The 16189-nt window shown below is 40.0% G+C and overlaps 1 protein-coding gene across 1 annotated transcript in view; it reads right to left on the bottom strand.

Moving 5' to 3' along the window:
• Nucleotides 1-10437: 10437 nt before the first annotated feature.
• THSD1 (thrombospondin type 1 domain containing 1) overlaps nucleotides 10438-16189 on the bottom strand; it is a 49784-nt gene continuing 44032 nt past the window's right edge. Inside the window, exon 5 of the transcript XR_003791757.1 lies at nucleotides 10438-11748. The gene's annotated coding sequence lies outside the window, so the exon portion shown is untranslated. The remainder of the gene's footprint in view (nucleotides 11749-16189) is intronic.

Genomic DNA, 16189 nt, shown 5'->3' with positions numbered 1-16189 from the left:
AAATAATGGAATTTGCAGCAACATGGATGGACGTGGAGAATATTATGCTTAGTGAAACAAGTCAGACAGAGAAAGACAAATACTATGTGATACCATTTATATGTGGAATCCAAAACATAAAACAAACTGGTGAACATAACACAAAAGAAATAGACTCACAGATATAGAGAACAAACTAGCGGTTACCAGTGGGGAGAAAGAAATGGGGAGGGGCCATGAGAGGTACATACTACTATGCATAAAATGAATAAGCTACAAGGATATATTGTACAACACAGGGACTATAACCCATATTTTATAATAATTATAAATGAAGTATATAACCTTTAAAAATTGAATCGCTATGTTGTACACCTGAAACTCCTATAATATTGTACACCAACTATACCTCAATAAAAATAAAGATATATAAAAACCTTAAAAATTAAAAATAAAATAAATAAGATAAAATGTTGTTCGGGGAACAGCTACCAAAACATACTAAAGTTTTAGGCTGAAGAAAATACTAGAAAACATGTTCTTAAATGCTCTTAAATCCCCATATGAAAGCATTGTAATTCATTTACTTCTTTTTTATGCTATCAGACTTTCTCCACTTTGTCAGTGTTCTTTTATTAGCATAATAACCTTATTATAATTATGCATATGTATCTATTTATAACAAACTATATGTTTATTAAAATATCACTGAAAGGTCTTTTTAAGTTTTAAAAAATAGTTTTTATTGAAGCATATCATATGATAATGCTTATCATATTTATGATCAAATTTTGCTTTTATGAAAAACGAATATGCATGAGTCCAAAAGTAGAGTATACATGAAGCTTATGTGGTAACTGTATTCATTTCTTTATTTTACTTTTTCTTTCTTTCTTCTCCCTTTTTTAAATGCATATACTTGTATACTGGTGCTTTGTTTCTACAAGAAGAATTCTAAAAAGTGGGGTTACTGGATCAAAAATATGTGCATCTAAATTATGAAGCAAACAATAAAATAAAAATCCATGACCTCACATAGAACAAAAACATTTCTAATCCTGTGGAAGCTACTGGGGGTTCTCCTCTTATTCATTCCCCTTGTCTCTCCATTGAGGTGACCATTCTTCTGAAGGTTTTTCTGTTCATGACCCCCTTGCTTTTCTTTACAGTCTAGATAGATAGGTAAAAGACAGACAACAGCAGAAACTAACACAACATTGTAAAGCAATTATACTCCAATAAAGATGTTAGGAATAAAAAAAGACAGATATTTAAACAATACAGTATTTTGTTATAGTATTTATTTTTAAGCTTTACAAAGATGGGTATCACAGTGAAATGATACTTACTTTGAAGCACATTTTGATCACTAAAATACACTCGATAAATATTAATTAAATTAAATTGCTGGGATTGTTTGCATAGCTTACAAAAATTTTATTCTAGTATATGTGCTGCCGAAGCGAGCACAAAAAATTTTATTCTATAACATATCTAAAATAGCATTCTGTGTTAATAAATATCAGTGGCTCTTTGATTTAAAGGCCGTGAAACACAGGCTAGCTGTAAATGTTTTCCATATATCCACATTATTTTCCAGTGGCATGACACCATTCAGATATCTAGAAATGTTATTTTGGCAAGAAAAAAGTTGCTGAACTCTAGAAAGTACAAAGTAGACATCACTGAAGGTTTTTGAACCTGGAGAAGGAAGGATCATTTTCTATAAATGATTTTTCACAAGTGTGTTTCTCACATTCATGCATAGATAGCTTAATTGCTATATTACCAGTTTGCTTCACTAGATGGCGATATGAGGCATAATAATTACAAATGCCTTCAAAAAAGTAAAAATAACTTATCTTGAGAAGACCGCTAGCTGTAGAGGAGAAACTATTGCCTGTAGATGTCATCTTAAAGGATATAATCTTCCATCATATGACTTGTTATGAATTGTCAGCTCCAGGGAGAAACATTTGCTTGGGGTTGACAGTGAGGGGTTTACTAGTTAAAAATAGTTCATTGGTGAACTGAGTGGACTCCTTCATTTATTCACCTGGTCATTTGTTTATTTTTTTCATTCACTGACCAAGCATTTATCAAGCACCGAGTGTGCCCAACACTGCCAGGCATCGGGGATATAGAAATAAACCCCATTGGGAACATAGACACAATCCCATTCCTCAAGGAGCCCACAGCCTTGGTCTAGTAGGGAAATGAGTATATACAGTAGCAGTTACAATCCATTTGGAGCAGAATAATAGAATGAGTTAACACAAGGTTCAGTGGTGGCATCAAGAAAGAAATAGCTAGCCCTGATGGGGTAGGAAGAGATGCCTGGAATGAGTTTTAAGGGGTGAATAATTCAGAGACATTCAAAGATGGAAAGAAAACTTGAGCAATAGTCTAGACAAAACTCGGTGAAGGCCCGAACCAAGTGAGTACACGTGGGGACAGAAAGGAGATGGTGTGGCCTACAAGATGCACAAGAGGTAGGATATGTTGGACTCGATGGCTAAATGATTGAGCGATCAGACGGAAGGATGAAATTTCCTAAATCATTTAAGACAAGTCCTGTGGAGGTCAGGATAAAAATTCAACGTGACTATCAGAAACTGAAAATAATTTTAATAAAGCACCTCTATTCATATCTTAAATTGTAGAGTGCCTCCCCACCCTTCCCCTATTCTTGAGATCTCACCTCATTCTCTGTTTACTGTGGTGTGTGGATTTGTTCTTCCTGCCAAATGAGTCAGTCTCAGATTTGTGCTGACATGTATTAAATTTCCTGTAACAGTAAGAAACTAGTGTGTCATGTCTCTCGCTCTCCCTCTTCTTCTCCCTCTCCTTCTCCTTCTCTTTCAATCTCTCTCTCCTTCACACACGCACACCCAGGGACAAGTATGTAGAAAAAAGTGTAGTGTCGTTTGTAGAAAGTTACCAATTAAAAAAATAGAATAACTATTCAGATAGCAGGAAAAACAATCCCACACTCATACCAAACCCGAAGAAACTGCAGCCGCTACCCTTCAGTGTTCTTGAGTCTTGGAATGGAACATGGGCTTTACTGCAGGTATTTACAACATGATACATATTCACCTATTTGGAATAGTTTTCTAAGTTGTTTTTTAAGTCCTATTATTTCATGCAAATGATTAGAAACCTAGGATTTTCAAGTTTCTGTTTCCAGTGTGCCTCTTAATTTCCACTGCAAACTTAGCTCTGTTTTCGGTTAACATCCTTATGGGTAACTTTATCCATCCCCTAACACAGGGAGTGTAATAACACATACTCAATGAGCATGTGAGACTCAGCCGGAAGCTGACTTGCTATGACCCTATAAATCAGCCTGGACAGCTGCTAGAGGCAACGTGAGAGAGAAAGAGAGAGAAGGAAGAGAAGCCAAAGTCACAGAGCACCTTCCCCACAGGCAGAGTGGATCAAGTACTAGAAAACTTAAATTAAAACTTCAAAAAAAAAAAAAAATTCAAAATTTCTAACTTCCTTTTTTTGAAATTTGTGTGTGTGTGTGTGTGTCTGTTTTATTTGTATAGTCGTGAAGCAGGAAGAATTTAGATGTGTATATTTGAGTCTCCCAGGCTCCCTCTCCATATCTTCATCTCTATCCGCATTATCCCCTTATCTGCACTCCAATCCACTTCTCTGTCTTCTCACCCTCCTGCCACCTCCTGCCTGGATCATCCCTGTGGGACAATTAGAGTGGACAGAGAAGCATCGGGAGTAACCACAAAGCGATGCTGAATGACTGGACCAAACCCAACCAATACAAACTTCACCTACCCATAGAGTATATTTCTGAGAAAAGTGTACAAAAGGTTCAAGTCAAAAGTGTTTAAGATATAACATGAGCTGGTGGAAGGGGCATGAGAGGTTTATATCAAAAGGTCTTGGTTCAGAGGGTTCCTCACAGAAGTGGTTGATTCTAGGGCTGGGGTAGGGAGAATCTAATCGAGCCTGGAAAGTCTTGTGTCAGAAAATTCAGAATGCCCACAATGACGAGGCCTGACAAAAGGATATAGGAGTCAACCTCAAGGAGTACCCAATGGCCAAAGCTGGAACAATTTGAGCGACGAAGTAAATAATGATAATATGGGGTTATTGTCCATAGGATTAAATAAATATTCATGAGTCCATACATATCTATATCTATGTCTATCCATCTATCTATGACAAAATCACTACTAGGTAAACATCACAATAATAATTGCTGCAGGCAAGATCCATTGATGGAAAGTTTGAGGAAAATTAGGATATTAGCACAGTCTCAGTGAATACCTGCTAAGATATTCATCAGTTACAAAGAGAAAAGTGGTAAGTTGACAGTGGAGAAACCAGACAGATACCACCTTAGCCAAGTGATCAAGGATAATATCACCAGTAATAGGACATACCAACATTGTGTATTTTCTCTTATAATGCACTGAGAAGGACACTTTCCCTGTGTCATTCTTGCCAAAAATATACAACCACAATCTAATCGTGGGGAAGCATCACACAAACCCCAACTGAGAGACATTCTACAAAATACCTGGCCAGTACGCTTCAAAAGGTTCAAGGTCATGGAAGACAAAGATTGAGTAACTCTCCCAGATTGGAAGAAACTTAAGGAGACATAATGATTAAATGCAATGTGAGATTCTGGACTGGATCCCAGAATGACAGACAAAAAGATACTAAAGGGAAAACTGATGAAATTCAAATAAGGTGTGTAGTTTAATTAATAGTATTGTATCCATATTAATTTTCTGGTTTTGATAACCGAACTATGGTTGTGTAATTGTTAACATTAGGGGGAGCTGGATGAGGGTAGACTTGAACTCTCTATGTGCTATTTTAAATTTTTTTCTATAGATCTAAAATTATTTAAAATTTAAATGTTTTGGTTTTTTAAGAGCTTGAGTCCAATCTCAGCTACAGCATTTACTAGCTCTGTGGCCTTTTCTGGGCCTCATTTTTCTTACTAAACAGAGAATTAGGATGGATGTTCCCTAAACCCATTCTAGAGGAGCTACAGAATTGCTTTCTTACCCACAGTACTTGACTTCCTTTACTTCCACAGACCGCATGCAGCAGAGGTTGAAGGGGGGAAATCTTACAAACAGCTGTGAAATGATAATTGCAGGTAATTCCCCTCTGCAGTTCAAGTTTCCAATTTAAAGCAGAATGATACAGGACTGGAGGATTGTTCCCAGCTTGTTAGGGGTCAGAAGCTGCTTCAATAGAGATCATGCCAAGAGGAAACTTACTCGCCCAAAAGTATTGCTAAAGAAAGAGAGTTTTAGTCTAGAAGAAAACACAGACATAGAATATTAGCTGTTAAAGAGTAGTGGAATTATGAGAAGTCATTTTGTTTCAAAGTTGCCTTCATGTCACCATTTTCTTTTTAGAATTAAAAAATACATCTGCCAGGGCTTCCCTGGTGGCGCAGTGGTTGAGAGTCCGCCTGCCGATGCAGGGGACACGGGTTCGTGCCCCGGTCCGGGAAGATCCCACATGCCGCGGAGCGGCTGGGCCCGTGAGCCATGGCCGCTGAGCCCGCGCATCCAGAGCCTGTGCTCCACAACGGGAGAGGCTAAAGAGAGAGGCCCCCGCACCCAAAAAAAAAAAAAAAAAAAAATACATCTGCCAAAAAAATTCTTTTAATGCTTGTACTTGGATAAACATATTGTTGAAAGTTCCCACCTCTCTAATCCCAGCATCTAGGAAGAACGTCCCAGGAATGCTTTGGCAGTTACAAAACAAATCAGCTTCTCAGTGTTCTTTTCCCCTGATATCCTCCCACACACCCACACACGCATTCCTCTTGACCACTAGGACATTCCATGTTCTCTCCTTCCAGCAGCATTCCCCTCACTTTTCTCATTCTCCCGTGGGCCCTTCATCCCTGAGGATACATGGCATCCAATTCAAGCATGAATCTGAACTCAAGGATACAACACCTCAAGCTAGGAGGTATTCCCTCTTTCTTTATACTTTCCAAGTTCAGCAAGGTTTTGTTTAGTCACTGATGATCAGAAATGTCCATCTTCTTTATTTATCTACCTTTTTTTTTTTTTTCCGAAATTTCAAAGTTCTACTACTCATCAAGGGCCTCCCTCAATAGAACAAAAACCCAGTTTTTTTTGTTTTTTTTTTTTACGCGGGCCTCTCACTGTTGTGGCCTCTCCCGTTGCGGAGCACAGGCTCCGGACGCGCAGGCTCAGCGGCCATGGCTCACGGGCCCAGCCGCTCAGCGGCATGTGGGATCTTCCCGGACCGGGGCACGAACCCGTGTCCCCTGCCTCGGCAGGCGGACTCTCAACCACTGCGCCACCATGGAAGCCCCAAACCCAGTGTTTTTAATACTTGGTACACTTGCCCTGGTACAAGTGCCCAGCTTGGTACACTTTCTAAGTGTTATAGGAAATTGAGTTTTGTTTTAAGTTTACCGGAAATTTTCTGCAATCAAATCTCTGTAGAGTGGAAATTACTCAGAAAGCACTCTACGAGCCCATTTAGAATGATTTACGTTCAGAAGAGCTAGCACGACACTTTCATGGGTCTTCGCCTATGGAGTCTTCACAACCATGTGGCCCAGACAAAGCACATTCTTGCAGCATTTCTCAGCCTCCTTACAGCATTCAGGAAATTCCATGTTGGTGGTAATGGTGTCAAATCAGAGCTTATTGGGATTACATGACCCTCTCGGTTGCCTGGGGCTCCACCAAGTGGTTTAACACTAGCCATCTGCCCAAAGGTGGCTCCTTTGCCACCAGTCCTTGTTCTAGCAGGGAGTGGCTTTCATTCCTGACTGGATTTACCTGGCTACCCTAAAATTTATCCCTTCGTGTGCCAAAACAAAAATATGATTTAAAATGTTCTCTATGGAATGTTCGTGTATTTACCCTTCTTTGCTTTTAAAATAGAATATACTGCATACGAGTTAACGTTTCCGGATGAACCCTATTATAAAATGTGATGCCCTACAGCTAAGGAAATGTATACCATAGTCTGATTTTGTTTCATTTATTCCAGGTTCACACTCTTTTTGGAGTCTTAGGTCATACTTTTTTTTTTTTTTTTTTTTGACCATGCCACGCTGGCATGTGGGATCTTAGTTTCCCTGACCAGGGATCAAACCCACGGCTCCTGCAGTGGAAGCATGGAGTCTTAGCCACTGAACTATAAGGGAAGTCCCATCTTACGTCATACTTCTAGTTTTTCTTTTTCTCCTTCATTGTCAGGGTGTCACTGTTACCAGTGTGCTTTTCAGCTACTTCTGATCTAATGTAGGTGTGGGGATGAGACGTCTGGAATCACAATGCCACGGGTAAAATAAGTCTATGGATCTGGAGGGAGGCCTGATAACCTCTCACGTTATTAACATACATGACATTTGAGTGTGATTCAGAAGAGGTGAAAGAAGCTAGAAAGAAAATAAAAGGAAGCATTGGACTTGATTATTGACAAGTCTCTTTGAGCAGCTAGATTACAAAAATATAAGATTGCATTGTTCTTTAATTACAGTGTATTTCATACACAATAAAATGCACATAGCTTCAGTGTATAGTGTGTTTTGACAGATGTGTATACCTGTGTAACCCCATTACTCAAAGCAAGATACAGAGCAGTCCCATCACCTCAGAAGTTCCTTTGCTCTCTTTCAAGCCAATGCCTCTCCCTGCCCCACCACACACCCCCAAAGACAGTGGTTGTTCTCATTTCTGTTGCTACAGTATTTATTTACCTGCCCTTGAACTTTTCATAAATGGAATCATACAATATATCCTCTTCTATGTCTGGCTTCTTTTGTTTAATAAAATGTGTTGGAGGCTCAAGTTGTTGCATGCACTAGTGGCTTTTTTTTTATTGTTGAGTAGTAGTCTATTACACAAATATAACTCAGTCTGTTTGTCCATTCTTCTGTTGACAGAATTCGGTTTGTTTCCAGCTTGGTGCTATTATAAATAGAGCCCTAAAAATATTTAAGTATAAGTCATTTGTGGACATATGTTTTTATTTCTCTTGGATAAATACCTAAGAGTGGAATTTTTTTTTAATAGGCCCAATCTTACTACTTGTTTTTATAATGACTTGCATATACATAATTATTTCTTAAATGTTATTGATTGGTTTTTAATTTCTAGAGTTAATCTATAAACAAAGCAAGTGAAATGTAGCTATAGTTACAGAAGAAAGAAAAGATTGGAGAAAAGAGCACACTAAATAAAAGGAACAGCACATGCAAAGGCCTTAGGACGGAAATAGTTGATGTATTAGAGGAGCGAAGTGAAAGCCATGTGGCTGGAGCATAATGTATGAAGGGAATAGTATTGGGTGGACCAAAAAGTTCCTTTGGTTTTTAAGTAAAAATAAAAGATACGTTTTTCATTTTTACCAAGAACTTCATTGAACAACGTATTCAGTTTTATCCCACTACTTTCTGCCATTTTTCGGGCAACTTCATAATTCCATCTTCCCAAAACTTTTTATCTTTTTGAGCCAAGAACTGTTCCAGGTGCCTTTTACAGTCTTCTGGGAATTGAAATTTTCTCCATTAAGAGAATTTTGTAAAGACGGAAATGGAAATCCAAAGGCGCAATGTCTGGTGAATACAGTGGAGGGATCGGAACTTCCCAGCCAAGCTGTAACAGTTTTTGCCTGCTCATCAAAGAAATATGTGGTCTTGCGTTATCCTGATGGAGGATTATGTGTTTTCTGTTGACTAATTCCAGGCGCTTTTCGTTGAGTGCGGCTTCCAGGTGGTCTAATCGGGAGCAGTACTTGTTGGAATTAATCGTTTGGTTCTCCGGAAGGAGTTCGTAATAGAGGACTCCCTTCCAATCCCACCATATACACAGCATCACCTTCTTTGGATGAAGACCGTCCTTTGGTGTGGTTCGTAGCTGTTCATTTCACTTGCCCCACGATCTCCTCCGTTCCACATTATTGTACAGTATCCACTTTTCATCGCCCGTCACAATTTGGTTTTGTTTTTTTGGGGATGTTGGGGGTAGGAGTTTATTAATTAATTAATTTATTTTTGCTGTGTTGGGTCTTCGTTTCTGTGCGAGGGCTTTCTCTAGTTGTGGCAAGCGGGGGCCACTCTTCATCGCGGTGCGCGGGCCTCTCACTATCGCGGCCTCTCTTGCTGCGGAGCACAGGCTCCAGACGCGCCGGCTCAGTAGTTGTGGCTCACGGGCCCAGTTGCTCTGCAGCATATGGGATCCTCCCAGACCAGGGCTCGAACCCGTGTCCCCTGCATTAGCAGGCAGATTCTGAACCACTGCACCACCAGGGAAGCCCCACAATTTGTTTTAAAAATGGAATGTTTTCATTATGTTTAAGTAGAGAATCGCATGTGGAAACACGGTCATAAAGGTTTTTTTTGGTTAACTAATGGGGAGCCCAAACATCAAAGTGATGAACATAACCAAGCTGGTGCAAATGATTTTCAGCGCTTGATTTGGATATTTTGAGTATGTCGGCTGTCTCCCGAGTGGTATAACATTGATTGTTCTCCCTTAATGTCTCGATTTGATCGCCGTCAACTTCAACCGGTCTACCTGACCGTGGAACATCATCCAGCAAGAAATCTCCAGCACAAAACTTCGCAAAGCACTTTTGACACGTTCGCTCAGTCACAGCACCTTCTCCATACACTGCACAAAACTTTTTTTGCGTTTCAGTTGCATTTTTACCTTTCTTGGAATAATAAAGCATAATATGCCAAAAATGTTGTTTTCCATCCATCTTCAACATTAAAATGGCTACACAAAAATTCACCAATTTTGATGTTTTTTTTAATGCATGTTGCTGATATGACAGCTGTCACAATACAATGTAACAAAATTGTTTAGGATGAATTTAAAGACAACCAAGCACTACTAGAGCCATCTTACAGGAAAAAAACAAACGAACCTTTTGGCCAACTCAATAGTAGAGGACAAGGCTGTGAAGATGGCAGGGGTCAGATTATGCAGGGTTTAGTAGGCTGCATTAAGAATGCTAGATTTGGGAATTCCCTGGTGGTCCAGTGGTTAGGACTCTGTGCTTTCACTGTCGAGGGTCCGGGGAACTAAGACCCCACAAGCTGCTCAGCCAAAAAAAAAAAAAAAGGTAGATTTTATCTTAAGATAAGTGCATCCAACTAATGATTTTAGGAGACCAATTTATACTGTCCATTGTTTCAAGGGAAGAGATGGAAGTATATAAAGGAAGAAGCAGACACATCTCCTGAGCAAGGTTTTGGAGAGATGGGCATGGCCTTAGTAGGGCTAGAGATGGAGAAACATGGGCTTATTTGAGACATTTGGAAACAGAATTTGAGCTCACGGCATCTATCAAATGAATTTCTATGTTAAAAAAAAAATAGATCAAAATTTCAAGAAAATTTCCAAGCACTATTTTTGAAATCTTAAGTTTACCATTTTTTTGGTGTGGGCTAATTTTCTGTGAGTCATTAAAGGTGTGGCCAGGACAGCTAAAAGAAATGAGACTAAGGAGAAAAGGTAAATTAAAAAAGCAAAGAATAGGATGGAAAAAGAGATTACTCATTTAATTTCAAGGATTAGGAAGCCAGCTCTAAAACAGAGAAGTGGAATGTCAATGAATGATACCTTATTGTAGCCAAGTCTCATTAAGTTTTCTAAAAGGATGGGCTCAGAGGAGACCTATTTCTTCTCTTGGTTTCACATCTGCCTCTTTGATGAAATAGGGAAACATTCAAGCCCTTTACCACATAGTGGTATAGAAATGCTGCTGTCCCCAAAATACATTTCATAACACGAACGTATGCATCTGAAATCACTTTAAAATACAATTTTTTTTTTACAGTGAAATAGGTCAGGCAGAGAAAGACAGATAGTATATGATATCACTTATATGTGGACTCTAAAAAACCTAAACTCATAGAAACAGACTAGAATGGTGATGACCAGGGGCTGAAGGGGGGTGGGGGGAAAGGAGGTGTTGGTCAAAGGGTACAAAATTTGAATAAGTTCTGCGGATCTAAGGTACAGCATGGTGATTATAGTTAATAATACTCTATTATATACTTGACAGTTGCTAATAAAGTAGATTGCAAATGTTCTCACCACAAAAAAGAAATGATCGTTATGTGATGTGATGCAGGTGTTAGCTAATTCCATGGCGGTAATCATTTTGCAATAAGCATTTCAAATCAACACTTGTACATCTTAAACTTATACAGTGTTATATGTCAATTATATTTCAATAAAGCTGGAAAAAATAATAAAACACATTTACTTCATTGGCTCATCCAACCGGGATCTACCAGTGGCAGTGCCAAAGGGTAGTATAAGGAGGCTTTAGTCACCCCCATAATCTCCTACACTGACCCCATCAAATTCCCCCAAAATATACAATCTAAAGAATAAGATGCGTGCTCTACAAATGAAGTTCCAGACCTATCTGCTAACCTCACTGAGTTAGTTTTCTAGGGCTGCTGTAATAAGTTCCCACAAACTGAGTGTCTTAAAACAACAGAAATTTACTCTCTCACAGTTCTGGAAGCCAGAAGTCTAAAATCAAGATGCTGGTGATGGTGGATTCCTTCTGGAGTCTCTGGGGGAGAGTCTGCATCTCACCTAGCTGGTGGCTGCTGGAAATTCTTAGTGTTGGTTGGTTTGTAGACGCATCACTCCAGTCTCTGCCTCCATCTTCACATGGCCTTCTCTTCTGTATCTCTCTGTTCTTCTCCTTTTTTTGTTCCTTATAAGGCCATTCATCATTGGATTTAGGGTGCACCTTAAATTCAGAATGATTTCATCATGAGATCCTTAATTTAATTATTACACATCTGCAAAGACCCTATTTCCATGTAAGGTCACATTCACAGATATGTGGGCTAGGACTGGGGCATATATTTTTGGAACCATAATTCAACCCACTACCCCCACCTGTCAATCTGATTGCTGTCTCTGAATCTCTCCTAGAGAAATTCTGGAGAAGCCTCTGAGGGTGTCCTAGTTCTCACCTACAGTTCACCACAAACAATAAAAATAATTACCAACTAATGAGTATTTACCAGTGACAAGCACTGTATATGTATATCTATATATGAAGAGCATTTATATTTTAAATTAATCACTGTTGTTAAAGTCATACTTGTACACAAATTTTAAAAAGCAAATAGTATGGGCTTCCCTGGTGGCACAGTGGTTAAGAATCCGCCTGCCAATGCAGGGGACACGGGTTTGAGCTCTGGTCCGGGAAGATCCCACATGGCTCGGAGCAACTAAGCCTGTGCACCACAACTACCGAGTCTGCACTCTAGAGCCCGCGAGCCACAACTACTGAGCCCGTGTGCCACAACTACTGAAGCCCACGCGCCTAGAGCCCATGTTCTGCAACAAGAGAAGCCACCACAATGAGAAGCCCACGCACCGCAACGAAGAGTAGACCCCTACTCACCACAACTAGACAGAGCCTGCGAACAGCAGCGAAGACCCAACGCAGCCAATAAATAAATAAATTTATTTTTTTTAAAAAAGCAAATAGTACTACAAGACTTCTAATGAAGAACAGAATCCCGTTTCACCCTTCTCTAGTGCCATCCTGTTCCCCAGAGGAAACTACCTCAGTTCATTTAAATTTCTTCTAATATTTACATCCAAAATTATAAATAAAATCCTTATGCTACTATTTCTTGATTTCTCTATTTCAGACAGCATTTTACTAACTTCCTATTATGGACAATGAGAATTCAGCCTCACTTCCTTCATTTCTTTCCCCCATGCTCTCAGTAAGGTATATGACAATTTTGTTTACTACTGAGCCAAAGAGGCCTATGATCACGATGGGGTTTTTTGTGCAAATTTTGTTTTTCCTGGAGTTATTAATTGCCTTGTTTAAGTTTTCAATGTATTTACAATTGTTATTTCCAAACTCTCAAAATCATTGTAAAATCTCTCTTATTTTTCTCATGGTCAAATGTATCAGATGATCTATCAATTCCATTTTTCGGGGCTGAGGGGACTTTTTCCCAGAGCTGTCTATTGTCCTGCTCCAATCAAGGCCTTATGCACAGTTGTCCTGGCACTTCCCTTCTGCATCTATTGGGAATTCCTTCTGTTTCTCTTCGATATTGGAGTCTTCATTTCCTGCCCTTATGTGTCTTCCTTTATCCTGGTTTACTTGCCCATTTCATAAAGCACATTATCCAGTAACTTCTTGAGATAGAAAGAAATCATAGGAAATAAAACTTTTTAGACCTTTTATGTCTGAAAATGTCTTGATTGATATTTAATTTGATATAGAATACTTCATTGAAAAACTTTTTTTCCTCTACGTTTTCAATAGTTGTTTCATTGTTTTATTAACTTCAGATTTGTAGTTAAGAAGTCTAATTTTGAGTCTAATCTGCCCCAACACATTTTTTTAGCCTGTCTCCATTTTTAGCCCTTATTCTTCACCCCTGCTCTGCATGGTGCTTGGTACTGCCAAATCCTAAGCTTTTCCAGTGTTCTCTGGAGCAAATCGGTTTCTTCCTATTGGCATCACTCTCCTCAGGCACTTAGGTTCAACTTTCAGTTTATCAAGTCAACTGCTATTCCTCCATCCAGGGGTGACCATGAAAATACTCAACCACTAGGAGAGCATGAGCGCTGAATGGACACTGCCTATAAACAACCAATAGGGTCATACTAGGGTCAAGTGATGAGTACCATTCAGCTGTCTGCTCTGCTTCCATCCAGTTTTTTGTCTCCAAACTCTGACAACATTTCTTGTTTACTGTTGGCTCCTCCCATTCTGCTTGTCCTTAAGCGTATATGCCTTGTTGTATTCCTTTATTATCATTTGGTGTGATTTCAGCTTGAGTAGAAATAAATGCATGCATTTAAAAGCTTTCTTTAGCAAAAAGTCTACAAGACGTTCTATTCTGTTATCACATTCAATCCTTACACCAACCGTATGTGAAGGGTATTATTAGCTTCACCTAATGTAAGGAAACCAAGGTACACATAGGAGTTTTCAACTCCTACTCAAGGTTGGATGGATAATTAGTATGGAACAAGATTCAGATCAGTTGGTCTGGTTCCAAAGTCCGTGCTCTTGCCTCCCAAAGAGCAAGCATATCCTGAAGTCCATGGATGTAATTTCTATAGTTCTCTCTCCATATTAATATGCTTTCCCCAACCTTCTGCTAGTTTCATGTTTTTCAAAAGTGGATCAGCTGTCCACTTGTATCAGAAGCATTTGGGGGTGCTCGTTTCAAATGGGGATTCCTGGGTTCCACCCTGGATCTACTGTATCTCAATCTCAAGGAGGCTAGGAATTAGGATTTGCATTTTAAACTAGTTCCCCAGAAGATTATGATTCCCAGACACTTTAAGAAGCATTGCGCTAGTTAATGTATGCCTCTGCAAAGCAGTAACGCCCACCATTCCTTACTAGCCTGAATCCCTTTTGCTGTTGGGTGATGTATTTATGTCTTCATGAATCCAAGCTGTTTCACAGTAATATTAAAGAAGAGCATTTCAGATAATTGATGGCAATATTGAGGAGTAAACATTCAGAGTCACTTTTCCCAGTACAGAATATCTAAAAATGCTGCTACTGAAAAATCTAAATACACTACAACAGAAAGCATATTTTTAAGAGCTAGACTGAGATAAAAATAGTAAGAGGACCAGAAAGAACTAGAAAACAAATCCAAAGGATAAGCTAATGTTCACACTGCTGGTTGGAACATCCCAAGGAGCCAGTAGACATAGCCTGAGGGCTGAGCAGGTGGGAGTCAGACTGTACCCCACACAAAGGCAGGCTGAAGAGGGCATCTCAATGAATGAACCAGGCCACACACCGCACTAATGTTAGTCGTGAATCTGTTAGTAGGGAATACAGTGAATAAATTTGTTGTGAGCTCTTTTGGGGGTAAGCTTCCTTTAGACACCACTCCAGAAGCCATGCATCAGAGAGGCAGATGTAGGAGGAGATTGGTTCAAGATGGCAGAGAAGGACGTGCGCTTACTCCCTCCCGCGAAAGCACCAGAATCACAACTAACTGAACAAACACCAACAAGACGACACTGGAACTCACCAAAAAAGATGCCCCACATCCAAAGACAAAGGAGAAGCTGCAATGAGACCGTACGAGGGGTGCAATCACAATAAAATCAAATCCTGTAACTGCTGGGTGGGTGACGCACAAACTGGAGAACACTTATACCACAGAAGTCCACCTACTGGAGTGAAGGTTCTGAGCCCAACATAAGGCTTCCCAACCTGGGGGCCTGGCAACGGTCGGAGGAAACTCGACAGAATCAGTCTTTGAAGACTAGCAGGATTTGACTGCAGGACTTCAACAGGACTGTGGGAAACAGAGACTCCACTCTTGGAGGGCACACACAAAGTAGTGTGCACATTGGGACCCAGGGAGAAGGAGCAGTGACCCCATAGGAGACTGAACCAGACCTACCTGCTAGTGTTGGAGGGTCTCCTGCAGAGGTGGGGAGTGGCTGTGGCTCACCATGGGGATAAGGACACTGGCAGCAGAAGTTCTGGGAAGTACTCCTTGGCATGAGCCCTCCTGGAGCCCACCATTGGCCCCACCAAAGAGCCTGTGGCCTCCAGTGCTGGATCGCCTCAGGCCAAATAGTCAACAGGGAGGGAACTCAGCCCCACCCATCAGCAGACAAGCAGAGTAAAGTTTTACTGAGCTCTAAGCACCAGAGCAACACCCAGCTCTACTCAACACCAGTCCCTCCCATAAGGAAGTTTGCACAAGCCTCTTAGATAGCCTCATCCACCAAAGGGCAGACAGCAGAAGCAAGAAGAACTACAATCCTACAGCCTGTGGAATGAAAACCACATTCACAGAAAGACAGACAAAATGAAAAGGCAGAGGACTATGTACCAGATGAAGAAACAAGATAAAACCCAGAAAAACAACTAAATGAAGTGGAGATAGGCAACCTTCCAGAAAAAGAATTCAGAATAGCGTTAGTGAAGATGATCCAGGACCTTGGAAAAAGAATGGAGGCAAAGATCGAGGAGATGGAAGAAATGTTTAACAAAGACCTAGAAGAATTAAAGAACAAACACCTAGAAGAAACAAAGAGCAAACAAACAGAGATGAACAATACAATAACTGAAATGAAAAATATACTAGAAGGAATCAATAGCAGAATAACTGAGGCAGAAGAACAGATAAGTGACCTGGAAGACAGAATGGTGGAACTCACTG

This window comes from Monodon monoceros, unplaced genomic scaffold (assembly GCF_005190385.1).
Source record: "Monodon monoceros isolate NGI ecotype Baffin Bay Population unplaced genomic scaffold, NGI_Narwhal_1 Super_Scaffold_8, whole genome shotgun sequence".
Classification (NCBI taxonomy): domain Eukaryota; kingdom Metazoa; phylum Chordata; class Mammalia; order Artiodactyla; family Monodontidae; genus Monodon; species Monodon monoceros.
The sequence above is the reverse complement of the archived record's forward strand: the minus strand, read 5'-3'. Positions and strand labels throughout refer to the sequence as shown.